We start from the raw sequence: 17,382 nt of genomic DNA, 5'->3' as shown, positions 1-17,382 counted from the left end.
AGGTAAATGAGGTCATAACGGTGAGCCCTAATTCAATAGCATTAGCGTCCTTATAAGAAGAGATATCAGGAGGGCCTATGCACAGAAGAAAGGCCATGTGAGGACACAGTCAGGTGGTGGCCGTTTGTAAGTCAGGAAGAGAGGTCTCGCCAAAAACCAAACCTGTGGGCACCTTGATCTTGGATTTCCTACCACCAGAACTTTGAGAAAATAAATTTCTGTCGTTTGAGCCGTTTAGTTTGTGGTATTCTGCTATGGCAGCCTGTGCAGACTAATACAACCACAAAAAAAAAAAAAGTGAAAAAAAATTAGTAATGTTTTTCATTGCAAAAATAATATATGGCTATGTAAAAATTCAAACCATACAAAAGGGTAAAAAGTCATAAGGAAGTCTCTCATCACTTCCTCCTCTCCACCTTCCTTCCCTGTCCCCAGTAATCAATGTCAGTAGTTTTAGGAATATCTTCCAGAATGCTTTTATGAATATATAAAGCATATATTATTTACAAACACTTTCTTCTTCTAGATCAAGAATCAAACTAGGGTCTGGTTCAGAAAGGGAAGAAATTTTCAAGTTTGTCAATCCCGAACATATAATTTAACATATTCATCCATTCCATTCCATGTTTAGATTATTTTTAGATTTTTTTTCTCCATCATACAAAATGTGATTAACTTTCTTAAAATCTTTTTTTTTAATTATTTCTATCCTCAAGTTTCTTAGATCGTAACACACAATGTAACAAGGTTATCCTTTCCATTACCATTGTTCACATAGGTTATTTCCATATTTTTATTTCCATCATATAAATGTAATTAATATCTTCATAATCTTACTTTTAAATTATTTAAGTTCCTAATAGTGAAATTGAGCCAATTTTTTTTAGAACTTCATATATATCACCAAATTGATTTCCGAAAAGCTAACTGCCAACTTAAGTTTCTACTAGTAGTATTAATAGTACAAATATTAGATACTCCCATTTAAAAATATCTCCAGGGATGCCTAACTGGCTTGGTCGGTGGAGCATGTGACTCTTGATCTTAGGGTTGTTGTGAGTTCAAGTCCCACGTTGGGTGTAGAGATTACTGAGACATAAAAAACCTTAAAAAAAAAAGTCTCATAAGGTAGTAGTTAAAAAAGGAAAGCTTACTTTAATTTGCATTTTTGATGAGATTGAAGATTTTCAAATATTAGTTGTTTGTATCTCCATTTGTGTGTAAGCCATCAGTTCATACTCTACACCTACACAAGTATTGGAGACAAGTAATATCTTCCTTATTAATTTGTATGAGTCCTTCATATATTATGGTGTTACTCCCTTATCAATATTTATTTCCAGTATTTTCCAAGGGGTATGTCTTTTATGGGCCATTAAACAAATATTTATTCAGTATCTACTATGTTCCATGTACTGTGTTAGAATTCTATGTTATTCTTCAAATTACATATAGAATTACACATGCACTTTTTTTTCCTATTGTTTAAAGTTTAGAAAGGTTGAACTTTATGATTGGGCAAACAACCATATAAGATCCCGAATCACTGTCTGTGGGTAAAGCTGGCCCTTTCTATCTCATGAGATTACAAACAGATGCTGGACAAGGATGCAGTCATCCAATGCTTGACTAGGGTTACAAGATCAGCCCAAAGTAGCTCACTCACATGGCTGGTAAGTTGGTGTGGTTGTCGATGGAGGCTTTTGTTCCTCTTCACATGTTCCCTTCATAGAGGTGCTTGAGTGGGGTGGTGTGTAGACTAGCTTCCCCTATGGCACACAAACCAAAAGAATGAGGTGGAAAACTGCAATCAGTGCCTTTATGACCTAGCCTCAGAAGTCACATGCCTTCAGCTGTATTCTATGGAACAGCTTAGTCCTGAATCAAAAGTGCTGGAGGCGGACTACATTTACAGAGGTGAGAATCATTGGAGTTTACCTTGGAAGCTACCTACCAAGGATCCTAACATCTTGATTTTTCCCGTAGTTTACTTTATTAAAGCAAATATTGATAATTTTGCAACAACCCATATGATTCTAGTTGTGACATACTGTTGTTTTAAACACAGCTGTGTTTGCAAACACATCTGTGCACAGGAGTGCACTCAAGCATATAAGACTTTCTTTTTTTTTAAATGTTTATTTATATTTGAGAGAGAGAGAGAGCAGGGGAGGGGCAGAGAGTGAGGGAGACACAGAACCTGAAGCAGGTTCCAGGCTCCAAGCTGTCAGCACAGAGCCCCATGCAGGGGTCCAACCCATAAGCAGTGAGATCATGACCTGAGACAAAATCAGATGTTCAATCTTAACCAACTGAGCCATCCAGGCGCCCAAAGACTTTGTTCCACAAATTAAAGTTCCACAAATTCAAGATCCTTTGCTATAGCAACATGAACTTCATTAGGGCCTTAGATTCCATCCACCTCAAGCTCTCTAAATTTGAGTAGAGTTCAAGATGTCAGATTAAGGGCCAAGAAGTTTGACTTCTATTTACTTGTAATCTGTTAATTAACTAGTAAACACTTTTTTTTTTACCAGAAACCTTAAATTATTTAGAAATCTTTAGCTCTGTAAAGATTTACACATGAAAAATATCTTTCAGATTATATTACTAATTTGCTAAAGGTGACTCAATCAGTTGAAATGATTTACTAAGTAGCTGGGTAGAAATTCGTTAAGGTCACTAAATCAGGGTAAGGAAGACAGTTTCTTAGGAGTTTTCACCGCTTCTGGAAGATAGGTAGAGAGGATCTGCCTTTGTGAAATCTTTGTTTGGAACTTACATTTTTACTTGCCACTGGTCCTGTTCTAATTAAAGTTTGTTAATTCCTGGGCCTAAGAAACAATAGAGTAGCTGTAAGTTTTGCCAAATTGGGAAATTTCTGGGGCCCCAAAGGTTTAGCTGGTAGACTAAGGCCAGAATGGGAGAGCAGGAAGCACCAACTTGGTCCAAAAATAACTAGGGTTTTTACTCCCCTAATAGCATTCCTGCAATTAAAGCTTAGGGGTGCCGCCCAACAATGCTTACCCCCTCCCTGTTCACTGTCTTCCGACCCGCAAGTCATCGATGCTGACATATTCTCTTTTTCTAAGCTTAATTTTAGACAGCTTTCCGGATGCAAAAACATTAGGGGAGGGTAAAGAAGATCAATAACTGCTACATCTGACATACTTTTGTGCATCAGACTAAATACTCATCTCCTAATTTTCACTCGGGCCTGAGTGATAAAAAAAAAATAAAAATCTCTACAGAGGTACCCTTTCTCAGCACCCATGAACTTGAGCCCACCTCTACTTCTACCATCGCAATTCTAAGGACTCGGGTCAGAGAAAGCCACCAGCTCAGACAAAGGGAAACGCACAGCAAAGGACGTTGTCCACCAAAGACAAAACAGAGGCTACGCAGGTCAGTTAAACAAACCGGGGCCTCGCCCTCCTCACTTCACAGCACTCGGCCCCACCCCTCCCAACCGGAACTGCAACCCCCGCGCCGTGCGCCCCCACGAATAGCGTGTCGCTCGCGCCCGCCCCGCCTCCTCCAACGCACTGGGCAGGCGCGGGGTGCGCGCATGCTCCGCAGGCGGGCTGCTGGGGTCTCGAGTCGCTGCAATCTGTTGCGCCGCCGCCCGCGGGAGCCGGCAGATCCGGGTCTCGTGGCTTAGAGTGACGTGGTCAGTCGAATCAAAACAGAGGAGGGGAGGAAGTCAGCGGCCAGGAGCAGCAGCGGCCGCGGCGTCCCGAGCAGCCGCAGCGTTCCGGAAGCTTCAGGCGGTTTTTCTGCCGAGCCTGGGTCCCGGCCCCCATCCTCCCCGCCCCGTCGGTTGTTGTCTGGGCGGGTGAGTGTCTCCCCCTCTACCACCGCCGTTTGCCGGCCCACCCTCCCGTCACCCTGTTTTTCTTGGGGGTTCCTCAGGCTCTGGGGAACTGCGGCGGCTGCGGCAGAGCGGGGCTGGCTTCTCAGGCTTGGTGGTTCTTCGGCCGGGCTGGTGACTCTGCACCGGGAGAAGCCCGCTGCTGCCGAGTCCGCGCCCCCCGGCGAAGAGCGAGGCAGAGAACCTGCAATTTGGCTCTCTCTGCAGGAAACCAGAGTCGGGGCTTGGCAGGAAAGTGGACGGTAGCCACGGGTGGTTTTATTTTTAGGGCAAGACCGTCAGCTCGGGTGGAGGCGTATAATGGAGTAAAAAGAGAATCGTAGCTGAAAGGAAAAACCCACAAACCCTAAACCTACACTCTGTCATTTACCTCTATTTCTCTAGGTTTGATGAAGTCATTAGAATGCGTCCTTTGTTGTGATTGATGAGCCAGGAAAGCTGCCATCCAGAAAGCGGGAGCTTTTTTAGCTCTTATTGTGGTGGGAGTTTAAAGTATTCCTTTTTTCTGTTTGTTCAGTTAGTAGAACTGGAGCTGACAGTAAAGAAGTAGTACCCTTTATAAAGATAGATAATGTGCGATAAACTGGTTACCGGAGTACCTGAAGTCCAGTGTTGCCGTTTAAAGCCAAAGTTTTCCAAAGTGGCTGTTTCTGTGTGTGTTAGGATTTTAGCCAAGATGATGTTTGTTAGCTGTAGAAAGTCGATAGGATGTTTTCACTTGTCCTAGTTTGCCGAATCGAAGATTCGGCCTTATTAGAATGTCTTGGTTTTGCATGGAGAGCCAGATGAGCCTCACGCACGTAATATCTGCGTTTGTTGAAGAGACCTTCCAGTTTTTGTGTGTTATTGTTGTAAACCGTTGCCAGCTCTACATGCACGATAACTTGAGGTGTAAGGACGGTGGAAGACCTTTCAGGTGTTTTAGTCTTTAGACCCTATTCAGTGGAGGTTGCAGAAAGCTTGTGTTCTCTTTGACTTCAGGTGGCCGGCCACGCAGATTCTTCTAGTGTAGGCTGCTTCAAACCCTGCCACCCTCTGCGCCCCTCGACAGCACAGAGACAAGAGGACCAAACCTCCTTTTTGCCCTCAGTTGGTGTTTAAAAAAAGAAGATTGTGTTGTTGTTGTTTGGTCCCCAGAAAACTGATTAATTGAGGTGTTTCTTTGGTAAATGGCAAGAAAGGAGAAAACACGTATGTGCTAATTGATTGCCCCTTATGAAATCCAGAAAGAGTACTTAGGAATTTAGGCTACTCCCTTGAAGGGTGTATCCTTGGGTGGTATAACATGGATCACTTCTTAACGAATTTCTTTCTCCTATATGTGCAATTGAGATCTTTTTTCTTAATACCACGGTTGGAATCCTGCTGATTTAGAAAAATGAAATTGTTTTCTTGAAGTTCTTTTTTTTTTTTTTTACCTTTTATGTAACCTGTAACTGAATATTTTTGCTTATATGCAATAATTTGTAATAATTAGAGAATTATTACAATTAATAAACAAGAAAATAAGTCATTGATAATCCTGCCATCCAGAGATGACCAAAATGTTAGTGGTTTATATCCTTCCAGACTTCTTTTTTGCAGTTAGACATTTTATTCAAAAATGGTATCATAACTGCATATGCTTTTCTGTAACCTTGCTTTTTCGCATAGTAGTACTTTGGAGTAACAAAATTTATATTTTAATAGATACGGACTTTTGGAACCTATCTTTTAGGGTATATTCACTGTATATTTGCCAAACCTTTCCTCCCAAACTTTTACGATAATACGAAGAAGTTAATATGCATTGTGTAGCCGTGGAAGGTTTTCTTGTTTAACCCTTGGGAGAGCAGGCACAAAATAGCCTAAGTTGATAACAGGTAGTTTAAAAGAGTTTTGCTAATTTAGTGATTTGATTCAGGTAAAGCTTTAGTTCTGTTCCATAGCTACACTGTGCTCCAAATGCTGACCAGCTGTCCAGGCCTCCGTTAGTGAGGTCCTGAAAGATTTGACTTTATGAATCACACTGAAGAGTCTTGGATGTATGCCCGTTTAGCCCAGTGCCTTCTTGGTGGTGCCAAAAGAGAAGGAAATGTTCCCTTCACCTCAGCTTCAAAAGATAAGTACTGTCTAGGAAGTATCCTAAGTATACTAATAACCTATTTACATCTGTTAGTTGTGAACTTACCTAGAACCTTTAAGTCTATTTTTATTCTGTATCTCTTGGGTAATTAGTCCCAGATGCTTACTACTTATTTTGTGACTTAGTTCTTTTTTCTTTGACTTACCTTAATTGGAGTGTTTATATTCTAAATTTGGCCATTACTACCCATCGCTACCACCTCTACCTTTGTCACCTTTCACCATATCTGGCCTACTGTAGTAACCTCCTGACCTCCCTGCCTCCACTTTGGCTTTTTATGGTAATTCCCCTTACCACAGCCCAGAGATCCTTTAAAGTGTAAATTATGTTGCCTTGTTTTTGGAGAGCCTTTCATCACATTCAGAATAAAATACAAACGACGTGTTCTGGAACAGCCTCCTTCCCTTAACTCACCTTGTATCGCTCTGCCTAGATTAGTACCCTAGGGCCTGGCCATGTCTGTTCCTGTGTTCTAGACCCACTAGGACAAGCTGGGAACTTGCTAGGCTTGTTCCTGCCTTAGGGCATTTGAGCTTGCTGTACCCTGTGGCTTCAGTATTCTCCCAGATCTTGCTATGGCTGATTCCATCATGTCATTCAGGTTTCAGATGTTTCTTTGAGGAAATTTCTCCCCAGTTCTCTCTCCGTTCTCTTTTATTTTATTCATAACATTTTGCACTATCTGGAATTTCCCTATTTTTTTAATATTCTGGTTCCTATGCTAGAAGTTAAACTGTGAAAATTGGGATCCTGGGGATGTTTTCCTATTCTCTGCCTAGTAGGTACTTAATGAATGTTAGTTGAATGAATGAACTTGCTGAACATGTCTGTATTCCTCTTGAAGATACTGTCAGTTTTAGATAAGCCCTTTATATAGAAGAATCCTAGTTTTGAGTCTTTTTTTTTTTTTTTTTTTTTTTAATAGGACAGTGCCTTGATTCTCTTACTTCAGTAATTCTTGATGTTTGGGCCAGAGCATGGCTACATTCTACTTTAGAACTGTAGAATTAATCCCTGGGAGGAATGGGTTCCAGGAATCTGCATTTTCAACAAGCCCTTGAGGTGATTTTAATGCATATCAAAGTTTGAGAATGTTTCTTAATATTTTAATGGCTTTTCTCTGGGAGATTACTTCTTGCTTTGTAGTAATAATGATAGCTACCATTTTGGGGAACTCTCTTACATGTTAGGTACTATGCTAAAAAATTACATGTTTTTCAGTTAACTGTAGATGTAGAACAACTCTGACGTAGGTATTCCTACTTCCATTTTACACATGAAGGAACTGTGACATGGTAAGTAGCAGAAAGTTGGACTTGAACATATCTGTTAATCACTGTACCCTACTGCCTCTGAACTAGTGTTTAGAATTGTACACAGTACTTTGGTTTTGATAGACCATGTTTTTGTTAAGGGCAAGATAGTGTATTCTATCATTTCCAATCCAATCCTTAATGAAGTCCATTGGTTTGTTGGTCTTTTTGCTGAAGTTGCACAGGCAAGGTTGCAGAGGGAGAGGACCTCTGTAAAAACTCCTAGGTCTTCTTGCTTTGTTGTATTGAGAGCCTACCAGACTTAAAGTAAATTTTAAGTATTTAAAGTTTTCTCCTTCCTGTGCATTACCTTGTCTTCCACACACCAAAAACCTACCGCTTTCTGCCTGCTTATGTAGTCATTTGAATTCTTTCTGTATTTTCTCCATTGATGTGAGTGATTAACTATTTGGACTATCATTGGATCATTGTAAACTGAATAGATTTTTCACTGCAAGACCCCTTTCCAAATGAGCTAAAAAAATGTTAAATTTGATTGGTGTGTTGATTTTTTTGAGGTGGGGGAACTTAATCTAGAAAAATACTGGTTGTCTTTAGTTTCTTCCTAGTCTTTAAGCCTAGCTAACTGTGTTTATCTTTGGAGGCTCAGGTCACACAAGACCTTTACCAGAGCTCTGTCCTCACCCACCTCAGGCTTCTGTAAATAGCAATGTTTCTGATCCCATCACTTCACTTTCTGTATTTAATTGTATGTGGCTATCTGGCCTATTTGATCGGAAGACCCATGAGGTCAGGGAGGACCAGTTAGACAATCAGTAGGCATGTTGATGTAACAAATAAAAGAAGAAAAATAACAACTTTAATCTGTGTTTGTAAAAAATGGTACATTGCTAAAAGGAATTATTTGTGATCTTTTCCCATATAATTTAATAGGACTTAGAACAAAACCTCAATACAAGACCCTAAATTGTCCAAATTAATAAATAGTGATATATTGGTATATGAAATATAAAGATTTTGCAGAAAGTGAAGCACTCCCAACTGTTCTTTGTTATATTTTGGCTTCTATAAGGACTTTTTATGACCATAAAACTTCTTAGATGATTAACTGATAACATGCTACAGGCTTATAAGTAAAGGTATTCTTTTGGTACGTGTTTATGTGCATATTCGTGTTTTGGCCCACATAATAAGTACTAACCATATGAATGGTTGTTTCTGTAGTTGGGCACATATCAGCAGATCCTCCATTTGGATAAAGAGCAGTTTGGGCACTTTAAAAGCCATTTTGAAAAAGGGCTGAAAATTATTTGAGTCTGAAATTAAACAGTGGTTACCTGCCTGAATATCAATAATAGTGGCATTTACCTTTTATGGCTATATTTGCCAGCCCCTTGAATTCCTTCACACACTTCCCATTTACTTGTCACATCAGTCCTCCAAGTCAGATACTGTTATTCCTAATTTACACTGCAGGAAACAGGCTCTGACTAGTTGGGTAAGTTGCCCAGGGTAAAGCCACTGGTACTGTTGGGATTCAAACCCAATTTTCCCCTGACCCAAAGCTCATGGACTTTATATGGCAGCAGTATTGACTGATCTTCCATGATCATAGAAGTTATAGTAAGTAAACCTACTTTTTACAGCTGTCAGAATATGCTAGTAGAACTCCTTTCATGAATTGAAGATGGATTTCTAATAGCCCCTGTGTTTTTTTTTTTTTTTTTAACATAAGAGATGCTTGTTATGAAAAGCTGCAAGATGGTAGTATATGAAGCCCAACACAACAAAATCTGTAATCTTCTCATTCAGAAGTTATCTCTGTACATGGCATTTTCTTCCAGTCTTTTATTTATTTATTTAAAATGAATCTTTGGGGGACGTCTGGGTGGCTCAGTCGGTTGAGCATCTGACTCTTGATTTCAGCTCAGGTCACGATCTTGAGATCCATAGGATCGAGCCCCGTGTTGCACTCTGTACTGACAGCGCACAGCCTACTTGGGATTCTCTCTCTACTCTCTCTCTGCCCCACCCTCCCCCCAAAATAAATAAATAAACTTAAAAAAATTTTTTTAAACAAAAAATAAACTTCATCTTTGGTGTAAATAAGATGTAATACCCACATAAGCTTGTATCTTAGTTTAGTTTTGTGGGGTTTTGTTTTTGTTTTTGTTTTAACTTAATGAGCTTTTTACCATGGCCTTAGAAACTTTCTACTTTCTTGATTTCTAGAAACTTTCTTATTTTTAACTGGCTACATTTTTTTTTTTTTACTTTTTATTTTTTTTAAATCTTTCTTTCTCTTTTTAGTAATCTCTGCACCCAACCTGAGGCTCAAACTCAAGATCCGAAGATCAAGAGTCGCTCACTCTTCTGATTGAGCCAGCCAGGCACCCCTTAACTGGCTATATTTTAGAAGATATTTTGAATAAGCTTGATTACTTGGAGTTTTCAGTTAATGTTGGACATGAGTGTAGTTGCCAGTTTCACCATTATAAATGATACTGTGATGAACCATGGCTTTAAAAGTTAACCTAAGCTTTCAATGATTAGAGCAACCAGTCTAATTCTTTTTTTTAAGTTATATTTAAGACTTTTTAATGATTTGAAATGTAGTGATTTTAATCGTAATTTGACAAGTATATACAGTATACATGTATTTGTGATGCCTAGAAAATTTACATGAGAGGTTTTTTTTTATTTTTTATTTTTTTTAACGTTTTATTTATTTTTGAGACAGGGAGAGACAGAGCATGAACAGGGGAGGGTCAGAGAGAGGGAGACACAGAATCTGAAATCATGCGAGATCATGACCTGAGCCGAAGTCGGCTGCTTAACCGACTGAGCCACCCAGGCGCCCCTACATGAGAGTTTTTAATAGAGATTACCTCAGAGGGGAGAAAAGTACTTTTAACTTTACTTTAAAAAAGAAAAAACTTCTTGTTATTTGAATTTTGAAACTATAAATGTGTATTGTTTAAAAAAAAATCAAGTCCTGGGGCACCTGGCTGGCTCAGTTGGTTGAGCATCCAACATCCGCTCAGGTCGTGATCTCAACAGTTTGTAAGTTTGAGCCCTGCATCAGGCTTGCTGCTGTTAGCACAGAGCCCGTTTCAGATATTCTGTTCTCCTCTCTTCTGTCTCTCCCCCCCCGCTCCTGCTCACGCTCTCATTTTAAAAAATTAAAAAATAAATGTAAAAAAATCAACTCCTTTGAAAAATTAAAATCTTTCTTCTAAACGAAAACCTAATTTTTAGATGTGTAATAGGGTTTCTATTTTGTTAACATTTTAAACCTCAGTGCTCTTGTTTTGGAGAAAGTTACCTTCTCATAGCTTATTTTCCTACTGAATTTTCATTTCCTATTTTAAATTTAGGTCGTGGCACAGATGTGAGTCTCAGCTTTTTAAAAATACAAAATGAAGGTGGTTTTTGCTTGACTGCACTCATTGATAAGTACTACATGTGCAGTGTTTTCAGAATTTAACAGCTTAAAATAAAGATGTTTCAAATCAAGATAGGAAAGCAGTAAGCATCTTCCTGGTATATGCAACAGACTTAGAGGTGTTCTGGCTGCTAGCTTGTTTTATATCACTATATACTTTTTAAAACACAAGTTAATTTTTTTACATAGTATGTATTTTGTTGCTTTGTTACTCTTAGCAAAGGTAATATAAAAGAAACTGACTTGCTTAAAATTTTGAAGACAAAAAAAATCTGTGGTGTTTATTCAAATTTCATTTTTTAACAATATTGGTTTCTTTATCACATTGGGTCTAAGCATTTTTCCTGTCATCACGAGTGGCATTTATGTGCATCTGTCTATAAATGTGTTATCTAGGTTGTAGTATGGATGAGAGGGATTACATGAATTGGGAGAGCAGTAACCATATTTCTTTCTGTTCAAGAAATCATATAAGCAAGCAAATGAATGAGAGAAAAAGTCTTGATTCCACTCTCTTTGAATGATGTAAATTATTCACAAACTTGTAATATTACTTGTGATGTACTTCACAATTTCAGAACACACTAGTACTGTATTTTGTAACAAGAGCTGTTGAAAATTGCTTTCTTAAGATAAGTAACCTGTATCCACTATGATTTGGTATTACATAGTATGGAATTTTTATATCATCTTCTGTTGAATTTTTCTGTTTGTAACATAGGAAAAACAGACTTTTTTCCTTAGTTTAAAAGTTTTTTATTCAGGGGACGCCTGGCTGGCTCAGTTGGAAGAGCATGCGACTCTAGATCTTGGGGTCTTGATTTCAAGCCTCATGTTGGGTATAGAGATTACTTTAAAAAGTAAATTAAAAACTTAAAAATTTTTTTAAATTCAGAACATGTCTAATAAGTATTCTTGTGTAAATTTTAGAAAACATTTTTAGAATATGAAAAATTTGGTTATGATATTGGATACAAAGATGGTTCATTTGAAAAGTTTTCCTTTATTTGACCATTCACAATAAATTTTACAGACCATTCACAATAAATAAATAAATAAATAAATAAATAAATAAATAAATAAAAGACTGAGAGAGAATCTTTGGGACTGTACAAAAGTAAGGAACATCCAGGGAAGGTCAGGAAATTCATAGGTGAGGGACCAAGATTCAGAACAGAAGACTTCTTTCTGCTTTGTATCTTTTATGCAGAAGAGCGATAGCTGAGCCCCAGGGGAATACAAACCTGCCAAAGCAGTATACAGAGATCTCAGGCTGAGAGTTCAAGATAAATTTAAAACATAAGGGCTTAAGACTTGAATTGGCCCAGAGCATTTTACAGCTTATAAAGCACTCTTACACATTCTTGCTTGATCTTCGAAACAACCCTTTAAAAAGAATAGTTTCAGTTATTGCTCTTGTTTTATAGATAGAGAAAGTGAAGTCAAAGAGAAGCTAATTTATCCTTTTCTCAGCACTGCTGTAACTTGAATTGTTTATCTAAGATGTATTCTGCTATCCCATGATGTTTTAGCCTAAGGTGATTCCTAGAATACAATCAAATACAGGTTAAGGAAGAAAAAGGTCACTGAGGAAAGAGAAGGTAGTGTCTAAGACATAGGGAAATCGAGTACATTAACTGAGAGTTTCTAGAATAGTGGTAGGCAGCCCTGGGGTGGACCTTTTATAGAATCCTGCAGAGATATGGAGGAATTAAGGAGCTGAAGAAATTCTTGATGTCCTTGAAGAGTTAAGCTTTTAGAAGCGATGGGTGGAAGGTTAGTTGAGGAGAGAAATACTTTGATTTTGAGCTTTCTTCTGAGAGGTCACTTGTCTGTGACATTTATTTTGGCTGTTAATTATACACTGGTATGTAATTATTATTATATGAGTTAATTATAATTAATAATTGATTGCAGCTCTTAGAGGTAAGGGATGCCTTTTATTTCTTTTATATCCTCCTCTGAACTCTTCTGCCAGTTTCTTAGTCCCCCGAAGCCTTGTTAGATATATACTTCAGAGGAAAGGAGAAGTGAGAGAAGACATGGGTTTGAATCACACCTCTGCTTTGTGACACTGGGTAAGTCACTGAGGCTCTCCGGAACTCAGTTCTTCTCTATTTAAATGAATAGGTGAGAACTGCTGCATCCCCAAAGTTTTAATAGTAACACTTGTGAAGTTGTGATTTGTTGAATTATGAGTAAATGAAGGCTTGTCATCCTCATACATGTAGGTAATGTATACCCTACCTATACAGTGATATCTTGCACAGACCTATTGGTAACACTCATCTTGTTTCTTGTATACATTCCCATTACACTCTGTGGAAAATAAGTATTTTGTTGTTATTCTTTCTAGCCTGCTTTGATCTCTTCCTTTTGAATAGTATGCTCTTTCTGAAAGAGTGCCTTGAAGCTTTTTGTAATCCTGTAAAAATATTTTGTAAGAATTTCAGAGATGGTTCTTATTGTACTTTCTCTTACAAATACCTCATTCTAGGTGGAACAATATAGGGTCATCCTATTGGATCAGTATAGGGAATATTATAGGGAATTTGTAATTATAATTGCTTGGCTAGTAATTTGAGTTTTAAAATTTGTTGTGATAGAATTCAGGGAGTCTCAACTCCAAAGCGCAGAGATTGTAACATTTAGGGTATATAATGGGATTTAATTTCAACATTTAAATTATTTTATTTTATTTTATTTTTTTTGAAGTTTCTTTATTTAGAGAGAGAGAGCTCACATGAGCAGGGGAGGGGCAGAGAGAGAATTCTAAGTAGGCTCTGCACTGCTAGCACAAAGCCTGATGTGGGGCTTGATCTCAGGAACTGTGAGATCATGACCTGAGCCAAAATCAAGAGTCAGACGCTTAACCAGCTGAGCCACCCAGGTGCTCCTCAACATTTAAATTAAAAACATAAAATGTCTTTAACTTCTCCCAGATATAGCTTTAGCACAGTTTTTAGCAAATGATTGACTAATTTGAACTTGTGTCTGTATCCTTTTCTTGTCTACTTCCCATCAGAGATGCAAATGTAGTTTAAGAGAAAAGTAAGTCATTGATAAGAAGTAATAGGAAGTCAGTTGATAGTCATCTAATTTCTGTACTGCTCTGAAGTTGTCTTTGTAAGATTGAAAGAAATGTCACTAGCATGATTGGTCATATCAGAAAGATGTGGAATGAGCCCTGGTCAGGAATTTACATTGTCACTTCCTGTCCAGAGTTCATCTCATACTAGATGTGTGATCATGGTCAAATTGCTAGCTTCCCTGAACCTATTTTTCTCATATGTTATGTTATGTTATGTTATTTTTTAGAGAGAGTGAGTGCGGGCATGCACGAGTGGGAAAGGGACAGAGGCAGAGGGGGAGAGAATCTTAAGCAGGCTCCATGCTCAGCACAGAGCTGAATGTGGGGCATGATCTCACAACTGTGAGATCACGACCTGAGCCGAATCAAGAGTCAGATGCTTAACCAATTAAGCCACCTTGGTGCCCCCTATTTTCCTCATTTAAAAACAGGGATAATTTTCCTGCTTTGACTTTGTCAGAAGGGGTGTTGATAGCATGTGAAAGTAGTTAGTTAAGCTACAGGCAAATATAAACTACAGGTATGGCTATGTTTGCTTAAGATCCATTTCTGATAAAAAAATAGAGCAAGTGAATATGTGTTGTGTATGAGTGAATTTGAACACCTTATTACATTGAGATGTTGGATCATCTGATAAAATTAATCCCAACTGCTTAATTGTAGTATATTAGTATATAGCATGATAATGATATTTTACTCGAATTGATAGACAAATATTTTGTTCTCCATGTTTAATATGAAAGATGGCCAAAGTTTTGGGATATCTCTTCTCTTTTGTTTGGTCAGTTGTCTAATTTACTATGGAATAAAAACCTCTGCATAAAAACTTGGGGTCAGAAAGCTGTTTCTAGAAGGAAATTATTTTTAGAGGTGAGTAATTCCCTATATGATATAATTGGGAATAAGGTTAAGAATAAGAGTGGAAAGCAAACTCAAGTGTAGTCTCCCTGAATGTCCTGGAAGCAGTTCTAGCAGTTTCTGGCATTTGGTTCACTTTCTTGGTTTTATAACTTTCAAGTTTTCATCAGTAGAATTGATGCTTTTTAGAAAAAAATGCATAGAATACTTATTCTGAGTTCCCCATTTCATTGACCATCATTTCTATTTTCTGTCTTAAAAAACAAATTGCATGCATTCTAAATTGTTACTTTGCATTGTGCTCTTGCTGTGGGTGTTTATTTTTATTTTTTTGAAGGGAAAGAATTTTGATACCATTCTTGATCACTGTAAAGATTCGATTGGCTGTTTGAAAAGTTGATTTTATCATAAATCACTTTCTTAAAATCACAGTAGAAAGATTATTTTCATCCTTCTTGAAACAGCCTTGGTTATCCCTGTTTTCTCAAGAAGAGCCCTATGTTTGCATGGAGGGAAACTGAAGTGTGTTTTTTCTTTAAAACTGTAGTAAAAAAAAACACCTTAAGTATGTTTGAAATTTTTGGTACTAAAAGGTAAAATAGTATAATGAGTTCCTGTGTACCCATCAACTGGCTTCAACAATTATTTAACTCATGGCTGTTTTATTTTGTGTATTCTTCCCCCTTGCAGGATTATTTTCAACTAGTTTCCAGGCATTATATCTCGGTAACTGAAAATACCTAGTAGGATCTCTCAGAGATAAGGACTCTTTTTAGATGTGTAATTGACATTGTAGTTATGTTAAAAAAAAAAAATTAGTAATTCCTAAATGTTATTTGATCCAGTCAGTATTCAGAGTTCCTTGTTCTTGCATAAATGTCCTTTTATAATGTTTGAATCAGGATTCAAACAAGGTCTGTACATTGCATTTAATTAATTGATGCCTCCTAAATCTCTTAACCATATCCCTGCCATATCTTAATGTTTTATTTATTTACTTTTTGCCATTTATTTACTGGTAAATCTGAGTTAGTTTTCCTGGGTTTAGCTGCAGTATCCAGAAATTTTTTCCTTATTATAAGAGTTCATGTATGATCATTATATGATACTTCAAAAATAAAATGTGTAGGGATACCTGGGTGGCTCAGACAGCTCAGAACCTGGAGCCTGCTTTGGATTCTGTGTCCCTCTCTTTATGCCCCTCCCCCCACTTGTGCTCACTCGTTCTCTCTCTCAAAAATAAGTGAATAAACTTTTTTCAAAAGTTAAAAAAAATAAAATGTATAAAGGGAAAGGTAAAATCCTGTCACCTAGAGATACCCAATGTTGAAGTTTTTGGTATGCATGCTTTCAACTTTTTTGAGTTTGTGTTTTCTTGTGCTTTTTTAACCATGTGCATGTGCTGTGCTTATTTTTATATACTATTTGATATACTTTAATATTGTGTTGTGATCATTTCCCCATGTCATTATGAAAGAAAATGAAACATTTGGCTGCCTAATACTTCATAGAATGTATCATAATTTAACCATTCCCTTTTACCCATTTAGATTGTTCTAGTTTTTCACTGTTATGAGAACCATCTTTGTACATAATTCTTTGTGTTTCAGATTTTTAAAAATAGAAACTGAGTTATTCAGAGGCCATGAACCTTTTTTAACTTCTGGATTCATATTGCCGTAAAAATTATTATAATTTGTAATCTCAAATGCATTCTACAATTTATTTAAGAATCTGTTTGCATATGCTCTGTTATTAAGATGCCTTTGTGAGCCATATTAGTTGAATGTGGTTTTTCCCCAATTCTTTTGCTCTTTTTATTTTATTTGGGTTTTTTTTTTTTTTTAATGTACACGGTATTATGTTGTAAATTTGTTGGTATTTTCCATTGTGTGTGGTAGTTCTTCCACAATGGTCAAATAAATATTCACCTAAATTGCCTTCTAGAATTACTGATGGGTTTTTTCCTTCTTAACTGTTAGCAGGTTTTCCTAAGACCATTTATTAAAATACTGATTCCTTCATTTGTGATTTAAGCTTTGATGTATAGATAAATACATTTTGTAGTTGGTATGTTCAGAAAATTCTATAAAAAGAATTTATTTATTTCCTAGGTTTACTTATTTACTAGGTTGTTGTATTATCTTTATCCCTCTCCTTCCTCCACCTTTGTTTTTCTGCTTGTCATCCCACCTATGATGTGCATCCAAGATGTCTTTGATTCTGGATTTGCCCTGTGAAAACAAAACTAGTCCAGTCCTTGTCTTTTTCCTTTTTTTCTTTTTTGTCTGTATATAAAAAAAAATTTTTTTTTGAATGTTTATTTATTTTTGAGAGAGACAGAGACAGAATGTGAGTGGGTTAGGGGCAGAGAGAGAGGGAGACACAGAATCTGAAACAGACTCCAGGCTCTGAGCTGTCAGCACAGAGCCCGATGCGGGGCTCAAACTCACAGAGCTGTGGGATCGTGACCTTGAGCCAAAGTCAGACGCTCAACCGACTGAGCCACACAGGCCCCCCCCCCCAATTTTTTTAAATGTTTATTTAGTTTTGAGAGACAAAGACAGAGCATGAGCCAGGGAGGGGCAGAGACAGAGAGGGAGACACAGAATCTGAAACAGGCTTCAGGCTCTGAGCTGTCAGCAAAGAGCCCAATGCAGGGCTCGAACTCAGGAATGATGAGATCATGACCTGAGCTGAAGTTGGATGCTCAACCTA

General features: G+C 37.5%; 1 protein-coding gene across 9 annotated transcripts in view; it reads left to right on the top strand.

Moving 5' to 3' along the window:
- SMIM14 (small integral membrane protein 14) overlaps positions 1-17,382 on the top strand; it is a 127,472-nt gene that overhangs the window by 43,111 nt on the left and 66,979 nt on the right. The window contains exons 1-3 of one of the 9 annotated variants that reach the window (XM_047092220.1): positions 5,800-7,058; positions 7,218-7,291; positions 12,694-12,793. The exons of 6 other annotated variants lie outside the window; for them this stretch is intronic. The gene's annotated coding sequence lies outside the window, so the exon portion shown is untranslated. Of the gene's footprint in view, positions 1-3,634; positions 3,836-5,799; positions 7,059-7,217; positions 7,292-12,693; positions 12,794-17,382 lie in introns of those variants that run through there. 2 more of the 9 variants (XM_047092221.1, XM_047092219.1) reach the window with 2 other exon arrangements.

Source organism: Lynx rufus, unplaced genomic scaffold (assembly GCF_022079265.1).
Source record: "Lynx rufus isolate CCGP_SWC_20201006 ecotype Redwood Valley unplaced genomic scaffold, mLynRuf1.p SCAF_3, whole genome shotgun sequence".
In the NCBI taxonomy this organism is placed as follows: Eukaryota; Metazoa; Chordata; class Mammalia; order Carnivora; family Felidae; genus Lynx; species Lynx rufus.
The sequence above is the reverse complement of the archived record's forward strand: the minus strand, read 5'-3'. Positions and strand labels throughout refer to the sequence as shown.